Source organism: Equus caballus, chromosome 6 (genome assembly GCF_041296265.1).
Source record: "Equus caballus isolate H_3958 breed thoroughbred chromosome 6, TB-T2T, whole genome shotgun sequence".
NCBI lineage: Eukaryota > Metazoa > Chordata > Mammalia > Perissodactyla > Equidae > Equus > Equus caballus.
Window position 1 is genome coordinate 77,531,844 of NC_091689.1, and position 18,278 is coordinate 77,550,121.

Sequence of the window (18,278 nt, forward strand, 5' to 3'; positions counted from 1 at the left end):
ACCAGTAATGTGACCCATAGTGGAAAGAAAGTGACTCAGTCCTGGCAGCTTAAGTCAGGTTTGAAAGAGGTGAAGGGCCTTTGAATGGCTTCATTCCTAAAGAATGTGCCATTCCAATGTCATAAATGTGACCAGTCCAGTACAATTGGGCATACCCCTCTGCAGTCTCCTCACACAAAGCCACTTGCCCCGAGTCAGCTGCTGGAGAACCCGGTCTCCCAGCTCCTGCAAGAACAACACCAACAACACCCGGGAGAGCTGATTGGGGATCGACACTAAGGTGCAGACACAAAACTCAGGGCCAGGGTGGGAGTTTCACGTGAAACCAATGAAGAAAGAAGTTTGTTATAAAGCCCTCCTGTTTCTCGCCTTTTCTTTTGCAACTTCATTTTGCTGATCTGTTGACAGTAATTTACATGTTGCTCTCTGAATGTCACAAAAATACGTATAGTTCTCTCGGCCTTGCTCCTCTTTCTCCCCACTGTTAACCCAACCTCAAAAGAGCTTGCAATTTGCTCAGGTGGTCAGTCTTTCCTGCCCAGCTGCCCACTGTGACTGGTTAAATTTATGTACAGGAAGAATAATCTAGTGGGATAACACCCTACTGTATTAAAAGAAGACTTGAATTCTAATCCAAGTTTCATAAGTTAATAGGTATGTGACTCTGTCTCCTTTGGGCAAGTCGCTTCATCTCCTGGTACCTTCAGTTTTAGTTTTGTATCATAAAGATAAGATGCTAGTCACATGCCTACGTACAGGGATGCAGTGAAAATGAATAAACCAATGCGTACCAATCTGAGAATTCCTTTGAAGTAAATCCTACGTAAAGTCAGTAAATTAAGGTTATTGTTCTCATGATGTAAGTGGATGTAAATGCTCACCAAGTCTTAACTACATAAACATAGGGAAGTGGAAGAGATGTGTTTTTGTGCTAAAAAGAACAAATGGCCAACACCTACCCCACTTTTTTTCTTATTTTCAGGGTGTGTGTGCATTAACATTTTTTAATTGCCCAATTCCTTCTTGTGAACCTTTTGCTAAAACTAGTAAGTTTAGACTATCTGGTGAAAGACCATATCCTCTTGTTATTGATGTTTTAAGACATTTAAGTATTTTGACCTAAATGCTAAAGAACAAAGTCAATTGTTTAACTAAAAAGGCAGAATGTAAACATTTAGCTGAGGTATTCAGAGTTCTGTTTTCACACTACTTCCTTGCAAATGTTTAAGAAGGAGTTATAATATGGCTCTTTGAAAAGCGTGGGAAATTAAGGATGAAATGAAAACCTAACCGTAGACTTCCTCCCTCAATTTTGAGTGAGATCTCAGTAAGGTTCTTTTATAATTGGATGTGGACTTTATTAGCTTTTTATGTGACTTCGTATTACTTATTTTTGGAAAATATTAATTGCATTTTAATAGAGATGTGGCTTACAGTGAACTAAGTGAAATACAATTCTTGGAAAATAAACAAAAATATGCTTTCCATTTTCTTTCTCTTTGGATTCATTTACTCCCAGGTTCTTCAGATCAATTTAAACTTCACAATTTTGTTTGCTAGTCATTCCCTTTCTTGTCTGAGCTTTTGATCATTTATTCCTTTATTAGGCTGCCTATTCATTTATTTATACATTTATCATCAAATATTCAATGAGCTAATAATATGTGCCAGTCACTGTTCTAGGTGCATTTATGTGTTATAAGGGCATGGATTTTCATTTAGGCGTATTTCTTTTATGTGTGGCAAACCAATTTGTTTTAAAGCACATCTTGAACACTGGAGAGACTATGAATATGCCTTAGTTTGTTAATCAGTGAATGTCTACAACTCAGGTTCTTGTCCACGCTGGGGAAGGCAGGTCACGGGTAATACCAACAGTGATAATAGCTGACACCAGTAGAACCTTACTATGGGCACTTGTCTCTAATTATAAGTGTTTTCCATGAATAAACTAGTTTTTTTCTTTTTTTTGGTGAGGAAGGTTGGCCCAGAGCTAACATCTGTTGCTAATCTTCCTCTTTTTTTTTCCCTCCCCAAAGCTCCAGTACATAGTTGTATATCCTAGTTGTAGATCCTTCTAGTTCTTCTATGTGGGATACTGCCACAGCATGGCTTGATGAACGGTGCCATGTCTATGCCAGGATTTGAATCGGTGAACCCTTGGCCCCTGAAGCAGAACATGTGAACTTAACCACTATGCCACTGGGCCGGCCCCTGAATAAACTAGTTTAATCCTAACAATATCTATTTATGTTCTCATTTCAGAGAGGAGGAAACTGAGGCAGAAAGCCACACTTTAAGAAATGTCCTAAAAGTTACAAAGCCCATTAAATGCTGGATCCAGAGGAACAATATAACAAATCTCTAAGTGTTTTTTGTGTAATTAAAGTAGAAAAGTCATATAAGGTGATTACATCTCAATAACTGTTAAAAAAAAAGACTACAGAGTATTTGTGTAATTGCACCAAATTAATTTAAAATATGCTCTCTAGGGTTCATTTGAATCTGCCACCTACTAGCTGTGTGACCTTGGGTGAGTTATCCACTTCTTTGTGCCTCATTTCCTCATCTGAGGAAATTGAGGAGTGTGACTATGAGGACTAAATGAAATAATAAATATCATGTGACTGGCACATGATAAGCACTTAGTAAATATTAGCTTTTATTATTATCATTATTTTATTATCACTGTATTTCCAATCTTCCCCATGAGTGAGCAGAAGGCTGGTAAAACAGCAAACTAAATGAAGATAAAAATCTTTGATTAATGCAAAGTCAGCAACTTGAACCTCATGCAACTGAAACATCACATTTTATGAAATTGGCAAATTTCATAAATTTATGAAATTGACAAAGTTGTAATCATACAAATTATTGTAGGGCCCAAATTATAGAATGCCAAGAAGCAATTTATCATGGAAGAATAGACCCAGTCAGAGACTACCTAATTCTTTGCAATTCGATTTGTATTTAGCGAACATCTTCTGAGTGTTGAGCATAGTGCCTGGCATTGCCAAGGGTAAGGCAGGTGGCTCACAAAAGGGAACCCATGTGTGGTTCTTCCACCCAAAAGCATACATCTTATGGGTAAGACAAGTCAAATAGAGAAGAAGGATTAAACAGCAAAACCTGAAAGAACATGGAAGGTGATGTAATCATTATTCTAGACTGAAAAGGAGAGGCAGTGTGTGCGGAGTCTTCAGGAAAGCTCCATGTTGATGTTGGGACCACTTTCAGCTGCGAAGAAGTGAGCAGTGTCTCAGAAGAGGCAAATGAAACCATGGTAACTAAGAGTCAAGGAAGTTTAGGAGAGAAGTTTGATGGAGCGAGTCAAGAAAGTTGAAATCATTTCAATTCTTGAAGATCTTTGAGCTCAGAATTTACTTTTTGAGATACATGTGGCCTAGAAAAAACCACAGGCTCTGGTTTCCAGTCTCAGTCCTACTCTTATTAGTTGCGTGACCATATTAGTATAATTAACCTTCCTGAGCCTCAGTTTCGTCATGTGTGAAGTGAGCATAATTCTTGCTCGACCTAAATAGGTAATGATGAGGCTCCAGAGAGATAAGGAACTCAACAGTCCTCAAGGTCACACAGAATTCTGTGGGTCTAGGGATTTTGTGGCAGTGTCTGTTTTTAAAGATCCTACCCTACCTGCTAGGACCCCTCACTTGAAAAACACGTGTAGCCTAAATGGTATACAGAAAAAGCTTTTCCTGTGTAGGGATTTTTTCCATTAAATACTTCTCGGTTCTTGGTAGTTCTGTTGTAAACCACTTCCTTTTGTTGAAATCTTGAACTACTCTTGATGTAGAAATTAGCCGTTGGGGTGATGGTGAATGAGCCAGTTTGTTAAAATTGTCACCTGATCTTTGGACAATGGTGGTCTCTGCTGATTCTTTGTCATAGAATGCACCTCCCTCCCAATCATAGAAATGCGTCCTTAAGTACTTTTAATTGACTGCATCTTGCTGTTCTGTAATTCTAGCTTGCAAAACAAGCTCTCCTAAATATATCATCTTATGACTACTCCAGCTTGTTATGCTTTCAATTTCTCACATCTTGGGTTATTTGAAGACGTTTATATTTACCTAATCCCCAAGCAGCCCCGGGGCGGGGAGAGCAGGCGGTTATCATGCTCCAGGCACGCATGCTGTCTGCACTCATTGGCTGGGAGGGACAAGATTCACTTCCCTTTGTTTTTTACACAAGTCACTACATTTTTGACTCAGCCACACATCCCTTCCTTTGTTATGTTCTTATTTGAATCATTGCTATTACTGGTACCCAAGTACTGGATTAGTTTCATTTGCCTCTTCGTTCTCTTCTTTTTTCCCCTCATTGGAGAGTCTAATGCCTGCCCCCTTTCTGTCCCCAACAATCAGTAAAAATGAGTATAAACTGATCTCAGGTTCTGTGACTGTGGATGTTTAGCACAGTTGTTATCATTCCACATGGCTGAGAGATTGGAGGAGGAAGCAAAGAAGCTGTTATTATAAAATTGTAGCATATGTTTAAAAACAAAGTTATAATTGTCATCTTTTCCCTATTCTTTGAAGCAATGTATTTGCACTGCAGGGAGAAGTTCTACTTTCCTCTCCTGAAATCTTGCATATAAACTCTTGCTCCATAGTTCTCTTTTTCAGGACACTTTGCAGCCAAGGCAGAGGTTGGACTGACCAGCGTAGGTTAGGCAACCTTTGCTGTTGGAGGAAGATCTTGATGGAAGGATTAAAGGTTTAATTGTGCTAGGATACTTGATCCATCCCTCTTCTTTCCCTCGCCTCCCTTCCCCTCTCTTTCTTCTTCTTTTTCCTCCTTCTGATTTGCAATGCTCTTCAAACACCTTCTCTGGCCAAGTGGGATCTAGAAATCCAACATGGCACTCTTCTACCTCACGGTCCTGTCAGCCTCAGATGGAGTAGTCTGAAGCTAGAGGTCTCTCTAAGCAGTCAGGCTACTGTGAACATGATGTTTTGGTGTTTCTGTACCAGCTTCCTGTTGCAGAATTGGGAAGCGATTCTCATCGCTGCCTGAACAAAAACACTCCCCTTGCTCTCCACCTCAAAGAGAAGTTACCTGAAGTGGATTCCAACTTTTAGGAGGAAGGACACTGCACTGTGTTTGAAGGAGGCCACAGTGAATAGGGAAAGAACTCTGTCTTCACCAGCTAGACCTGGTTACCCAACTTATGTTAGCCTCCCTTTCCTCTTACATCAGATGAGGAGATGCTGTCTCCCTTGTATGGCTCTTAGTGGGGGCACTCAATAAGTGGTAGCCATTTCTCTTACGGAGAATATATTCTGTTCTGTGTACATGTTGTGGACTATGGCTCCTGGAGCTTGTTTTTTGAGTTGTGGTCATGTGATTCCTATTTCTAGTATAGCCCCTGTTCTCTGGGTGGGTGTCCACGTCCACCTTCCCCAGTACAATGAAAACTCTGGGAGGAAAGAGAGGCTTGGTGTACTCATTGTCGTTCTAGGGTAGTGAGGCATAGAGGGAGGGGCCTCAGAGCTCAGGCTGGAGCTGTGCTGTCTGAGTTCAAATGCTGCTCCTCAGTTACTGGCTGTGTGACCTTGGGCAAGTTACTCACCCTCCCTGGGCTTCAGTTTCCTCATCTGTAGAATAGGGATAATAGTATATAGTACCTCAAGAAAGGTTGCAAGAGTTAAAAGAAAAAAATTCATGAATATATGTAAAAGGCTTACGACAGCACTGGCTCAGGGTTTGCTATTACTGTTTAACACACATACCAGACTGCCCACTGCCTGGTGAGAACTCCCCAAATGCAAGCCTGGAGATGAGCGGACAGTAGAGACTCCCTCTGTCCGCCTCCTCTCCCCACAGGGACCCCAAATAAAAATGCCAACCACATATGCTGATGAGCGATAAAGAGTGTTGAGTAGAATTCGGTTCCTGTGGATGGGAGAGCAGTCCTGGGGATGGGACAGTGACTGGGGAATCTGCAGGCAGAGGCTAGCTCAGCTCAGTGTGCCTCAGAACATTTACTATCAACATAATTAAATTTTAGCAAAGACTGTCACCAGCAAATGGGCATTCGGGTCATGCTGAAAGCTTGTGTCAGCTCCTTGGGGCTCGGCTGGGCCTCCGCGGTCTCCTCTGCCAGAGATGTTCTGTTTCTCCTCTTCTCCCCCTCCCCACCCATTGCTCCCCTCCCCCCTACACTTGGAGAATTCCTCCTTGCCCTTCAAGTCTCAGCCTGGATGAAACTTCTTCTAGAAAGCCTTCACTGGCCCCCTGAAGAGCTTCCACAGGACCCTTTCTTTCTCTCCCATTTGGGACCCCAGGGTTCCTGGCCATATTCATTTTTGGCAGTCAGTTCTGTGGGGACAGGACGATGTCCAACATGTTTAATGCTGTATCTGTAACTCTTGGCCTCTGGCATAAGAGAATCTAAAAATATGTTTCACAAATGATACATGGAACACTAGAAAGTGCTATGGGACATGAGCGGTTTCCAAGAGATGTTATCCTTGGCCCTCAGTAAGGTCACCATGGTGCAGGGGGGCGGTGCGTGGGGAGAGGCTAGATGAGAACACAGCTTTAATGGGAACATCCTTGTACATTTACAGCTGCAGAAAAAAAACAAATAGGCAGGCTAGCTTAGAATGCCTGATTTAGACAATTGTCCTATTATATATCGTGTTAACCCAAAACCTCAGGGTTCAGTTTAGGGTAGAATTTGGGGCTGAATGTTGAATGGGAGATTCAGCACAGAAAAACCACACAATAAGGACTGATTAAATATTGTACATTTTTCTCAAAGTTATCTTCTAATAGCTGTTTCTCGTCTGTTGATTGATGGTCTAGCATCTAAAGGAAACAAGCTCGGAAAGGCCATCCCATCGTATTTTTAGAAGTACTCACATGAACTCTAAACAACACCTTGAGAGTCATGGCAATGCCCCGGACGTTTTGTATCTTCGCTGGGTGTGTGATATCTTCCTGCCTGCTGGCCCAGTGTCTGTTAAGGAATTCTGCAGATCCAGTGCCAGGCCGTGACAGGAGACTTGCTCTAAAACAATCATCAGCCAGGTGGAAACAACATCAAAAATAATTCTGTTTGCTAAGAGCGTTGTTCACAGCACCTCACTCCAGAGCTCTTTTCCTCTGCATCTTGGAGTTGTTTTCACAGAGCCCACTTGCTCACCTTATACCCGACACCTCACAGGGCATCATGTCAGGTTGAGTGGTCTACCTGTAAGCCTTTCTATGTTAGCAAGAACATTTTAAAAAAAAACAAAAAAATCCCTTTATTGGTCTTTGATTCTGTGCTCACCAAGTCTTTTATCCCTCGAAGAATTTACGTCTTGTAGATCAAATGTGAAGTGCAGGACAAAGGAAGACGTGTATATCAAGTAAGGAAACATGCTGGACTCAGGTGCCACAGTGAGACCTTATACAGCTGTATATACTTTTACCATTTTCACAAATCACAGGAAATTTTATCCTTATAAATGGAACTCCCAAGTCTTGTTTTTCTTTCACAACTGGAGGAAACTAGAAAAAGAAGGACTATTTTTGCTTTGAGATTGGATTTATTTTTGGCTTATTTGTTGATTTTGGGGCATGTTACAAGCCCCTGTGGGGAGAGGAAAGTCCTGGAGTCAGCAGGACCAGGCTTTCCATCCTGCCTCCGGCACCAACCAGGCGTGCACGGGGCGCCGCTTGACTTTCTGATGGGCAGTTTCCTCATCTGAAAAGCAGGGAGGATATCTACCTCCCATGCTTGATGTCTGCGTCCAGCACATCCTGGGCAACAAGAAGCTTTAAATCTGAATTTAGGTTGCCTTTTTACATACGTACCTGTAGGAAGAAAACGGACCCTGAGCCACTACACCAGATTTTGTTTCTGCTGCTTCTTAGTTTTGAACAAGTTAACTCAGAAACAAAACCTTAGACCCAAAAGGATTTTGAGGGATTGTCCAGTCCAGCCCCCTTGACCTACAGATGACAAACTGTGGTCCACAAAAACGAAGGGTTTTGTCTAAGACCATGCAGCAAACATTGACCATAAACCAGGAGTCATGGGGTGGCTGGGCCCAGGGTTTTCCAGCTTTACAGTCCTGCCTTTGGGAAAGGAACACAGCTTCAATGGGAAGATGTGTATGGATGTAGATGTGTTAGGATATAATCATTTTTTGAGTGTTTACCTAATTTGATATTCTGAGTGTCAGAAAAAGCTGGTTTAGATCAAAAGAGGAAAACAGCAACTGTGACTATTTCACCAGGAGAGAATTACAAAGCAGAGAGCTTAGAGTTCAGATAGAGCTCGGAAAACGGGGGCTTGGAGAAGAATCTCAGCCTGTACTTACCCTGGACACACAGTGCTGGAGCTCCTGACTCCCCATTTCTTCTCTCCGCATCTTAGCTGCCTCACCTTGATGGGAAACGGAAAGGCGCACATACTATATGTTGTTGGAAAACTTCACAGTGGCCGGTACAGTGCTTAGTACCCCATAAGGCTCTCTAGATGCCTTCTAAATTATACGCCCAGTGAAAAACTGCTGCCCGAATGTTCAGTACAGAGTGGGATTTCCACACTGAACACACCTGTGTGATCAGCACCCTGATGCAGAAACAGAACATTGGCAGCATTCCAGGGCATCCTGCCTGCCCTGCAGGGAGGATTACCTCTAGCCTCACTCCCACAGCATAGATTAGCTTTCTTCTGGTTTTCTACTTTAGGTCCACATGGAATGAAACAGTACATACTCATTTGTGTCTGGCTTCTTTCGGGGGAATATTTTGATGTCAGCTTAGAGTCACAAGAAAAAGGATCCCAAATTGAGGGGCCCTCGGTGGAGGAAAAAAAAAGTCTTTTGTGTATGGCAGTTTCATTTTCATGATGGGAAGCTGGTATCAATTTAGCCATTGATTAGTAAGAGTGTGTGGGTGTAATTGAGTTGAAACTGGTCCTTATGGCCAAGAATTTTGTACCTTAAATGATTAATTTTACACTAAATTATAATTTTTAGTTAGGTTAATTGAAGTAAGTAATAGACAATTGAGGAAAGTGAAAAATAAAACTCTTTGTCTTCTGTGTTTCCCTTGAGTTGATTATTTTTAAGAAAATTTTTTGTTGTCTGGTATATTCAGAAGAGAATCATGAATTTTCTAAATAAATAATCTAAATAAATAGAAATTCTCGAATAAAAATTCCAGATGACTCTGTCTTTGTGTTTCTACTGCTAACTAAATGTCTGGCACACGGTAGATATTCTATAAATGACGGCTGCTAGAATAAATGAATAAATGCATGATTAAGTAAGTTAAAACAAGATGAGAGAAAAAGCATCGCGACTTTCTTTTTCTGGAGAATATGTACCATCAGAGTCGAGAGTAGCAATAAGAGCCTTAAGATTCTTTATAGATACCGGGAGACAGTTTTGGAAGTAGTTGTGCCGTTGGGATCCGGACTGAGGCAGCTGTAATCCTGCAGTCCTCCAGCTGATGATCTCCTAGGGTCCCTTTTCCTCTGCTGCTTCTGGTAACAGGATTCCTGAGTATGAGCAAAGCACACAGCTACTCAGCCAGAGACAATATTTCACAGCATCCTTTGTAGCTACAAAACTAAGTTCTTGCCAATGGGAAGTCACCAGAAGTGGTGTAGCACCTTCTGGATATTTCTTTTAAAAAGCAATTTCTGCTGGCTGGGAAATGATAACACTAGAAAAGCTAAGGGGCTGGAGTCCAGAGATGGAAGTCATATATGGATAGCAGAGTCTCTCTCCTTGCCTCAGCACTGTTAGGGGGAAAGAGAAACAAACTTCTTTGTTATGAAGACATTGTATTTTGGGGGATCTTTTTTTTTTTTGAGGAAGATTAGCCCTGAGTTAACATCTGCTGCCAATCCTCCTCTTTTTGCTGAGGAAGACTGGCCATGAGCTAACATCTGTGCCCATCTTCCTCTACTTTGTATGTGGGACGCCTACCACAGCATGGCTTGCCAAGAGGAGCTGTGTCCGCACCTGGGATCTGAACCGGTGAGCCCCGGGCTGCCAAAGTGGAACCTGAGAACTTAACCACTGCGCCACCAGGCCGACCCCCAAGGGATCTTTTTTTTTTTTAAAGACCTTAGCATGTACCCTAATTAGTGCAAAAATCGGTACCAGAAGTGGGGTTTTACCATAACAGAAAGCTAAATTTTGTGGCATTGGATAGCAACGGGCAGAGGGTGACATGGGCACAGTATTCGAGCTAGAAACATTGGTAACACGTGCTATTCTGTGGCATATCATTTGCTAAAACAGTTACCTACCGTAAGTTGGAAGACAGGCCATGTGCCTACTGACATTAACTCAAGGAGAGCAACTCAGAATGTAGGTATGTGTTGGCTAGTCCTCATACTGTTAATACTGCATTATAAGAGGAAAGGGAAGTTTAAATTATTAGCCAGAAAGCAGAGATAGGAAGGAAAATAGCTTCAATAAGGGGGCTTTTCTCACTTATGGTTTGTAATCTAACACGACTCAGAGCTTAAAAGTTTGGGCCATGCAGGGTTGGAAAGTCTGTTTGTATCCCCAAACAGCAGTAGATAAATTTGATGGTGGAGGTTTTTCTCCTGAGCCTGCCGTTAAGTGTTCTCCTTGGCCAGACAATGGAAGTCAACAGAGATTGGATTAGAGACGTTGTCTTCTCAACTGTCTCAGATGGCTACCACTAAAGGTACTCAATATTAAATTGAAGGAGAGGGAAGGGCTGAGCATAGAGGCCAGTAAGTGAAAAAGGAGATTTGGTTCAAGAGCTGTGACCAGAGAGATCTTTGGCTATTGTTTCTTTCACATGGAAACCAATAGATTAGAATCCTACTTAAGGATAGGGGTGAGCGTGGTCTATTTGCGGGAAGAAGGGTGTGCATGGATATGGGGCAGAGGGAGAGACATGGCAGAGACCAATAATTTCCCCTCTACCTTTCTTTCTTTTTATAATAAAATATCCAGCACCTCCCCGCCCCCCCCCCACCCCCAATATTAGCAGGGCACATGGTTGCCTACTTAGTGACTATATTCCCTCAGCCTCCTTTGTGAGTAGGTGTTGCTATGTGACTTATTTCTAGCCAGTGGTATGTGAAAGGGAGTTTTGTATGTGTTTGAAAATCATTGGGCATTTACTCTCTCTCCACCTACCACTCTTCCCACTGGCTGAGAAATAGCCCAAAACTGGAGCTTCCTTCAGCCAAAGAGAAAAGCTGCATAGTGATGACAATAGACCCACTCCATCTGTGTGCTATCACTCTCTTCTGGACTGCCACATGGAAGAAAAATAAACTTCAGTCTAATTTAAGCCACTCTATTTTTTTGGGTGTCTTTGTTTCAGCAGCTTCAGCTGTAGTCTAATGAATACATGCTTTTGCACACTGTCAGATTCAATACAAGGAAAAGGAAACAAATTTAAGTATTTTAAACAGGAAGGGATTTAACACGGGGGATTAGGCACTTACAAAAAGTATTAGAAGAGTTGAAGAAGCAGGTTCTAGGTTGTCCCAAAGTCATCCAGGAAACCACAAAACTTTACAAAATTGGCTCACTGAGCTCCTACCTTTGAGGTCAGCAGCAGAACTCTGCCAGGACCAAGAACTTGCTGCTGCTGCTATTGCTGCCACAGTCTCTGGACACTGAGGTGTGTATAGAATGGACCGTGGAACATGGTACCAAGGAGCCTTAACTTGCTTGCTAGCAGAAATAGTCAAGAAGGGATGGGAAAATGGTCTCTGCCTCACTTCTGCCTTATATATCTCCATGTCTCACTTGTATGTATTCACCTTTTGGGAGCCAATTTGCTTCCAGAAGCTAGCTGCAAAGCAATCTGGGAAATGTAGTTTTTGTCTTTGCGACCTCTCCAATGACAATGAATGGAAATCGAGTGAGCAAATCCAATCCCAGCACTCAGTTATCTCATTTCTGGAACGGTGATGGTCTGTTACCTACCTCAAAGGGCTAGTGGGAGAGTTAGATGAGATTTAACATATAGGAAGCACATGGATATGTCTGGCACATATTAAAGACTCAAAAATTTTACTGTTATATTTTAAAATCATCTAGTTGCTTAAAATATCATGTCTGTTTGCCACATTCATATCCCTTTCACCAAAATGATTGATTGGTTAGAGATTGATAAGCTTGATAAAGATGGCTTTTTCCTTATAAAAATATAAAAGTAGCCATCTCTCTATAATTACAAATGCTAGCTGCTACCCGAATGTAAATTTTCATTTGTGAATGCTCCAGAAAGTGAGAACCCACCATGGTTTGATCATAGGGTGAGACATAAGGCGGGAGAAGGCAGGAGGGGACCAATTATTTTTAGACCATCTTCAAGAGTCAGCAGTCTATTTTAGAGCAAAGGGAATCTATTGAAGGATTTTAAGTTGGGGAGAGGCAGTATCAGACAAGTGTTTCAGGAAGTGCTCTCTGGTGGAACGCAGAAGGCATTATAGGAGGGTGAGATGAGGGTCAGTTACTGGGCAGTGGCAATAATTTGGTGAGCAATGATAACAGTTTGGACCGCGAGTGTAGTGGCACTGGGGAGGCAGACAAGCAGTTGGGAAGTGTCCTCAGCAGGACTTAGCGAATGTTACCCCAGAATACTGTCAGGGGAATTTTAAGATAATAGAATAAATGTATGTTTTTTTTTAGTTAATATATGCAAAATGTCTGTAAGTGTCTTTGGATGCTTATTATCTGGTATGAATTAAAAGCCTGATTCTGATTCATATAATTAAATAAGAGGAAAGGAAAATGATGTCATCTACTGTTGGTTTACAATTATGAAGGAAGCAAGTATTATATAAGATTTTCTCTGAACTGGGTCCAAAGTTATCCAACAGTTATTTAATGGCTGAGTGTGAAAGACTTTCAACGCATAATTATGCTGCACTGTTACCCATTAATGACCAAAATGTTCGTAAATTGCTTTATGTTACGTGACCAGACATTTGAATGATTTAGACGTTTTACTCAGGCTACCCTAATAAGAAACCACGCCCAGGGACGCCTTGCGTCGATGCTCAGAGAATGGTCTAGCCATATACCCTAGGGATCATCTTGCTAGACTGCCATTTCATCAGTCTGTTGGGATCTTCACTCAAGGATAACAAAACTATGATAGCATTCTTAAGATTTCTATTAGAAGGAGTATATTATAAATATGAAGTGTGCTGTGTCCTGTTTTAGAATCAGCGATGTCTGTAGTAGTGATAGGATGTCGTAAAACAGCAGGGAGAGACATGAAAAGAAGCCATTCAGTTGTCTAGCAAAGAGTTCCCGTCAGCTCCTTTCCCATGTCACTGGTGGCAAATGTCAGCGTTGCCGATATCATTACAGGTAAAAGGTCAGCCACATTCCAACTTCCTTAGTCTTGAGTGTTTCCTGTGTAGTCTAAAAATACACTGGGAGAAAGTAGGCTGAGTTCCTGGGATAGGAGCAATCTATTTCACTCTGAGGAGAGGCTGGATTTTGTTCATTCAGCATCTAACTGCGGAATATTAAAAGAAATTAAGTCATACAAACAACTCCCAAACTGGTTGATTCAATTAAAAAGGTAGTTACTGGATTTGGTGCCTTTCGAGATGTTCCTGGTTCTTTTTCTTCCACTATGAAAGTCTAAGAGTTAGTTTCCATCTTCCCGATCTTTAAATCCAGTGAAAAAAGAACAATTCAGAATAAGTGTGGCTTTCTGAATTAGTATCTTTGAACTGCTATGATTTTTAGAAGTTTGATTCCTAAAGGCGTCACATGCCTGTGATTTTGGTTGATAATTTTACCAGTTTAATTTACTTACTGAATATTTATTGAATGCCTATTCTGTGTAGGGCTCTTTTGAGCAGAGGAAACTTTTCAAGTACATACATACTACTGAGGACAAATTTTCCTGAATCTTCACAGTCCCCATGTTACAGATATGGAAACTGATAGCTGCCCAGCCAGGAAAAATGAGTTACCCCATGGAAAAATGAGTTATCCCATGGTGACAGAGAGGGTCACCTGATGGGAGTTCCATGGATGAACCAGATGAATTGTTACCAACCTACCCCTCCGCATTAGTCATTTTCATGTCATGCTTACATGACTTGGAATAATGTGAACTAGCAACAAGACCTAAAATATCATGTTAAACAGGTCTTCTAAAAAACATGGCAATAGTCATGTTTTACAGATTCTCTAAAAAGATACAAGTTTAGATTAGATTTAGTTTAGTTTAGATTTGAAGGGATATACAAAGGAACAATGAAAATAATAAGGCAAGCTAATTTATAAGAATTTCCAACTTTTGTTTATTAATAATTAAAAGCTTAGTAAAATTCTTGAGGAATCTCTTTCCAGCTTTAAAATCACACAAAGAAGATAAAAGGGAAAAACAAGTAGGAAAATTTAGGAGTCACAATGAGAGTTACTTAAACAGTATGCTGAGAAGCTGGCAACATTTTTTTCCCCCTTAGCCTTGATATCTACAACAAATATCCTTAAATTTCAGCTTTCTGGTTCAGTTTATTTTTCCATATTTATACTTTATTTTTCTTCCAGTTGCAAAGGAATATGTGTCCACTCTCGTAAAATAAAAAACTCATAATATAAAGTATACAGAATAAGGAACACTGGAATTATCGTCCCTCCTCTCATACACACCTCTTCCCATCAATTCCACCTGGGAAGTAATCACTATTCATAGTTTGGTGGGTAGCTTTCTCTGAATTTGAAAGTAATTCTATTTCTAAAATACTACTGCATTTTGAAAAGAGAGTATTGCATATCCCCATCCCGTTTTAGTGAGAAAGACCCTACAGATGCAAGAAAGAGTAAAGTAAATTCATACTGATGAAAGTAAAAGTAATTCATATTGGATTAAATCAAATCTCAGAACACTTGTTTCTGAGACCAGCTTTAGAGTTTTCTCGTAGTCTGCGTCGGACTGAGTTGTGTGCCCCTCCCTTCTGCCCTACCCCCAATTCATATATTGAAGCCCTAACTCTCAGTGACACTGTATTTGGAGATAGGGCCTATAAGAGGTACTTCAGGCTAAAAGACTTCATAAGAGTGGGGCCCTGATATGATAGGATTAGTGTCCTTAAGAAGAGACACCAGAGCTCGCTCTCTCTCTCTTTTTTGCTCTCTCTCTTCCTGCACAAGCATAAAGAATAGATCCTGTGTGCACACAGCAAGATGGCAGCTGCTGACGAGCCCCGAAGAGAAGTCTCACCAGAAACTGACCGTGCTGGTACCCTGATCCTGGACTTCCAGCCTCCAGAACTGTGAGAAATAAGTGTCTGTTGTTTCAGCCCCCCAGTCTATGGTATTTTGTTACGACAGCCTGAACTGACTAAGACATAGTCCAATATTGTTTCTCCCTGATGGCAATGTGTTAGGCCAGAGCCTCCACGATCCCTGATTTTCCTTCATGAGCAGGTAGGGTAGGAAAGCGATACACAGGAGCTGAGTGTAGTTCTGAGAGAAGTTCAGACCAGCGTGTGAAAGGAGGAAGGTGAGCACTGGTCCAAAATGGAGTACACCAAGATTGAGAGGCAAGTACAGGAGAAATAGACACTGTTAGGAAAAAGGGAGTCTGAATGTTTCCACCAAGGAGACCTCCGACTTTCTGAAGGACTGTTTCCAAGATGACCAGAATCTTCTTTCTTCTCCACTTGTTATGGCAAAGACAGTGCATAATGCCAGAATGAAATGACCCCAGTCATCTCTAACAATATCTTAACATGTTACGAACAAAAAATATCTGTACCAAGTCCTCTGCTCGCTCAATACTGAGAGTCCTATTCTCCACTGGAAAAGAGGCTGGACATCCCCCAGACCAGCCAGGAAGAGCTTTCTATGGAGCCCCCACCCCAGCAAGGATGCAGTGGGTGGAGCAGGACCAGGCACATCCAGACAGCTTAATTGAAACAGGGTATCAGAAAAATAGGACCCTCTTATATTTTGCTATACTTTTGACATTTTTCCCATTAAAAAATGTTTTTAAAAAGGTATTTCTGTAGACAATTACAATTTCATTCCCCAGTTTAAAAAGTAGTGGTATGGAACAAAAATGACAACACATCATGATATCTTGTTTAGGTATGCAGGAACTCCAATAATTTCCAGGAGAAACAAGTTTGTTTCTATGTTCTTTTTAAGAAAAAAATGATCATTTTAATAAAGTTTATAAGTAAATTAATATACTTACTTTTGATATTGACTTTTATTCAAAAATCTTTTATATTTTATTGAATTCTCATTTTATATGTAAAGCATGTTTTGTTTGTCATTAATTTACAGGTATTTTCATATTTTTAGCTTATTAAAAAGTTGAGTTCTATCTGTTCTAGAATTTTAGTGTTTTCCAATGTGTTTATTTCGGTTTTTGTTAATGTTATTTCGCTTTTGTTTTCTTTTGGATGATTCTTTTGTTATTTCCTGCAAGTGAAATTCGGTGGAGGTTTAATTTAATTCTTGTTTCATTTTCATTTCTAATAGAAATGAAACTATATTTCCAAAAAAAAATCTAATAGAAATAAAATGTCTCATTAGGATAATGTTTGAACTCTTCTAAGTGCTTTCCGATCTTCTCATTTGATCCTCAAATTAACCCTGAAGTTGGAGTTTATAATTATTATTATTATCATTATTATTATTGTTGTTGTTTTAAAGATTGGCATCAGAACTAACATCTGTTGCCAATCTTCTTCTTTTTCCTTTGTTTTTGTTTTTCTTCTTTTCCCCAAATCCCCCCAGTACATCGTTGTATATTTTAGTTGTGGGTCCTTGTAGTTGTGGCCTAGGGGACACCACCTCAGCATGGCCTGATGAGCAGTGCCGTGTCCGCGCCCAGGATCCGAACTGGCAAAACCCGGGCTGCAGAAGCAGAGTGCATGAACCTAACCACTCCGCCATGGGGCCGGCCCCTATAATTATTATTAATCTCCACATGTTGGATGAAGAAACCAAGAGCACAATAAGTTAGTTAAATGACTTGTTTAAGGTAGAATAGCTAATTTTGTTGTTGAGTGGATTCTGACTGCCAGCGCCCCTGCGTACAGCAGAATGGATCCCTGCCCGGTCTTTTTGCGCCATCCTCTCACCTTCCGGCGCCCTATCGGACAGTGCTCTGCAGCTATTCATGGAGTTTCCACAGCCAATTTTTTCAGAAGTGGGTGGCCAAGTCCTTCTTCCTAGTCTGTCTGGTTTGGAAGCTCTGCTGAAGATTGTCAACCATGGGTGACTCTACTGGTAAATGAAGTACTGGTGGCAGAGCTTTCAGCATCACAGCAACATGCAACCACCACAGCATGACAACTGACAGAGGGATGGTGTGGTTCCCTGTCTGGGAAACGGCCCCAAGCTGTGGTGGTGAGAGTGCCAAATCTTAACCAATAGGCCACCGGAGCTGGCTGGAATAGCTAATTAGTGACAAAGTGAGTCTCATGACAAATTTCAAATTTAAAATGCTGTAGAAATAATGGCGAAAGTCTACTTTGGGAAGGCTGGCCAAAATTATAATGGATATACTTTTTGATCTAAAGGTGTTCTCACGCAGTTGTAAGCCTTCACCATCCGGATGCTAACAACTCCCAGGTTTCTATTTCTTCCCTGACCTCTCCCTTGAGCCTTAGGCTCATATCCAAGTGCTTACTTGAAGCTCCTCTTAGATGCCTCACGGGCATCGTAAATGGAACAGAACCAAACTGTGAGTCCCATCCCCACCCCAACATGTTGGGTAACTCCTGCAGAGTTACCCACGACAGTAAATGGCAACTTGGTTCTTCCAGTTGCTTAAGATAAAAAAATCTTGCTGTTTTCTTTGCCCTTCCTCTTTCTCACACACCTACATCAAATCCGTCAGCAATTCTTGTTGGCTCTGCCTTCAACACATATCTAGATGAATTCTATTGTAGGTTGGGATCCTGGGAAGCCAACCCAGAAAATCATTAGGGTATAGGAAGTTATTAGGGAGTGCTCTTGAGATTGCCCATCTGTGCATGGGAAGGGGCAGAAGCAGGACTGGGCAGAGGGGGAAGTTGGGCTGCAACTTAGGGAAGATCTCAGCCAGTTCCACAGCGAGATCTGAGACTGGGATGACTTTTCAGAGACATCCTCAACGCGGAGGGTGGGCTCTCCTTTGTACTGTTGCATGGAACCAACAGTGCATACAGACTGATCCCAGGAAGGAGGCATAACTTTGAGTGAGGCAGCTCTCTCCAGCCAAGCACTGTCAAAGGAATGATTACTGCTGTGGAAGAAATAATCCAGGTGCTATGATAGCTGGGA

General features: G+C 41.3%; 1 long non-coding RNA gene across 2 annotated transcripts in view; it reads left to right on the forward strand.

Annotated features, from left to right (window-relative positions):
• LOC106783307 (uncharacterized) overlaps positions 1–18,278 on the forward strand; it is a 208,376-nt gene that overhangs the window by 57,042 nt on the left and 133,056 nt on the right. Inside the window, exon 3 of one of the 2 annotated variants that reach the window (XR_001381003.3) lies at positions 15,150–16,559. This is a non-coding gene — a long non-coding RNA (uncharacterized lncRNA). Of the gene's footprint in view, positions 1–15,149; positions 16,560–18,278 lie in introns of those variants that run through there. The other variant, XR_011440057.1, reaches the window with a different exon arrangement.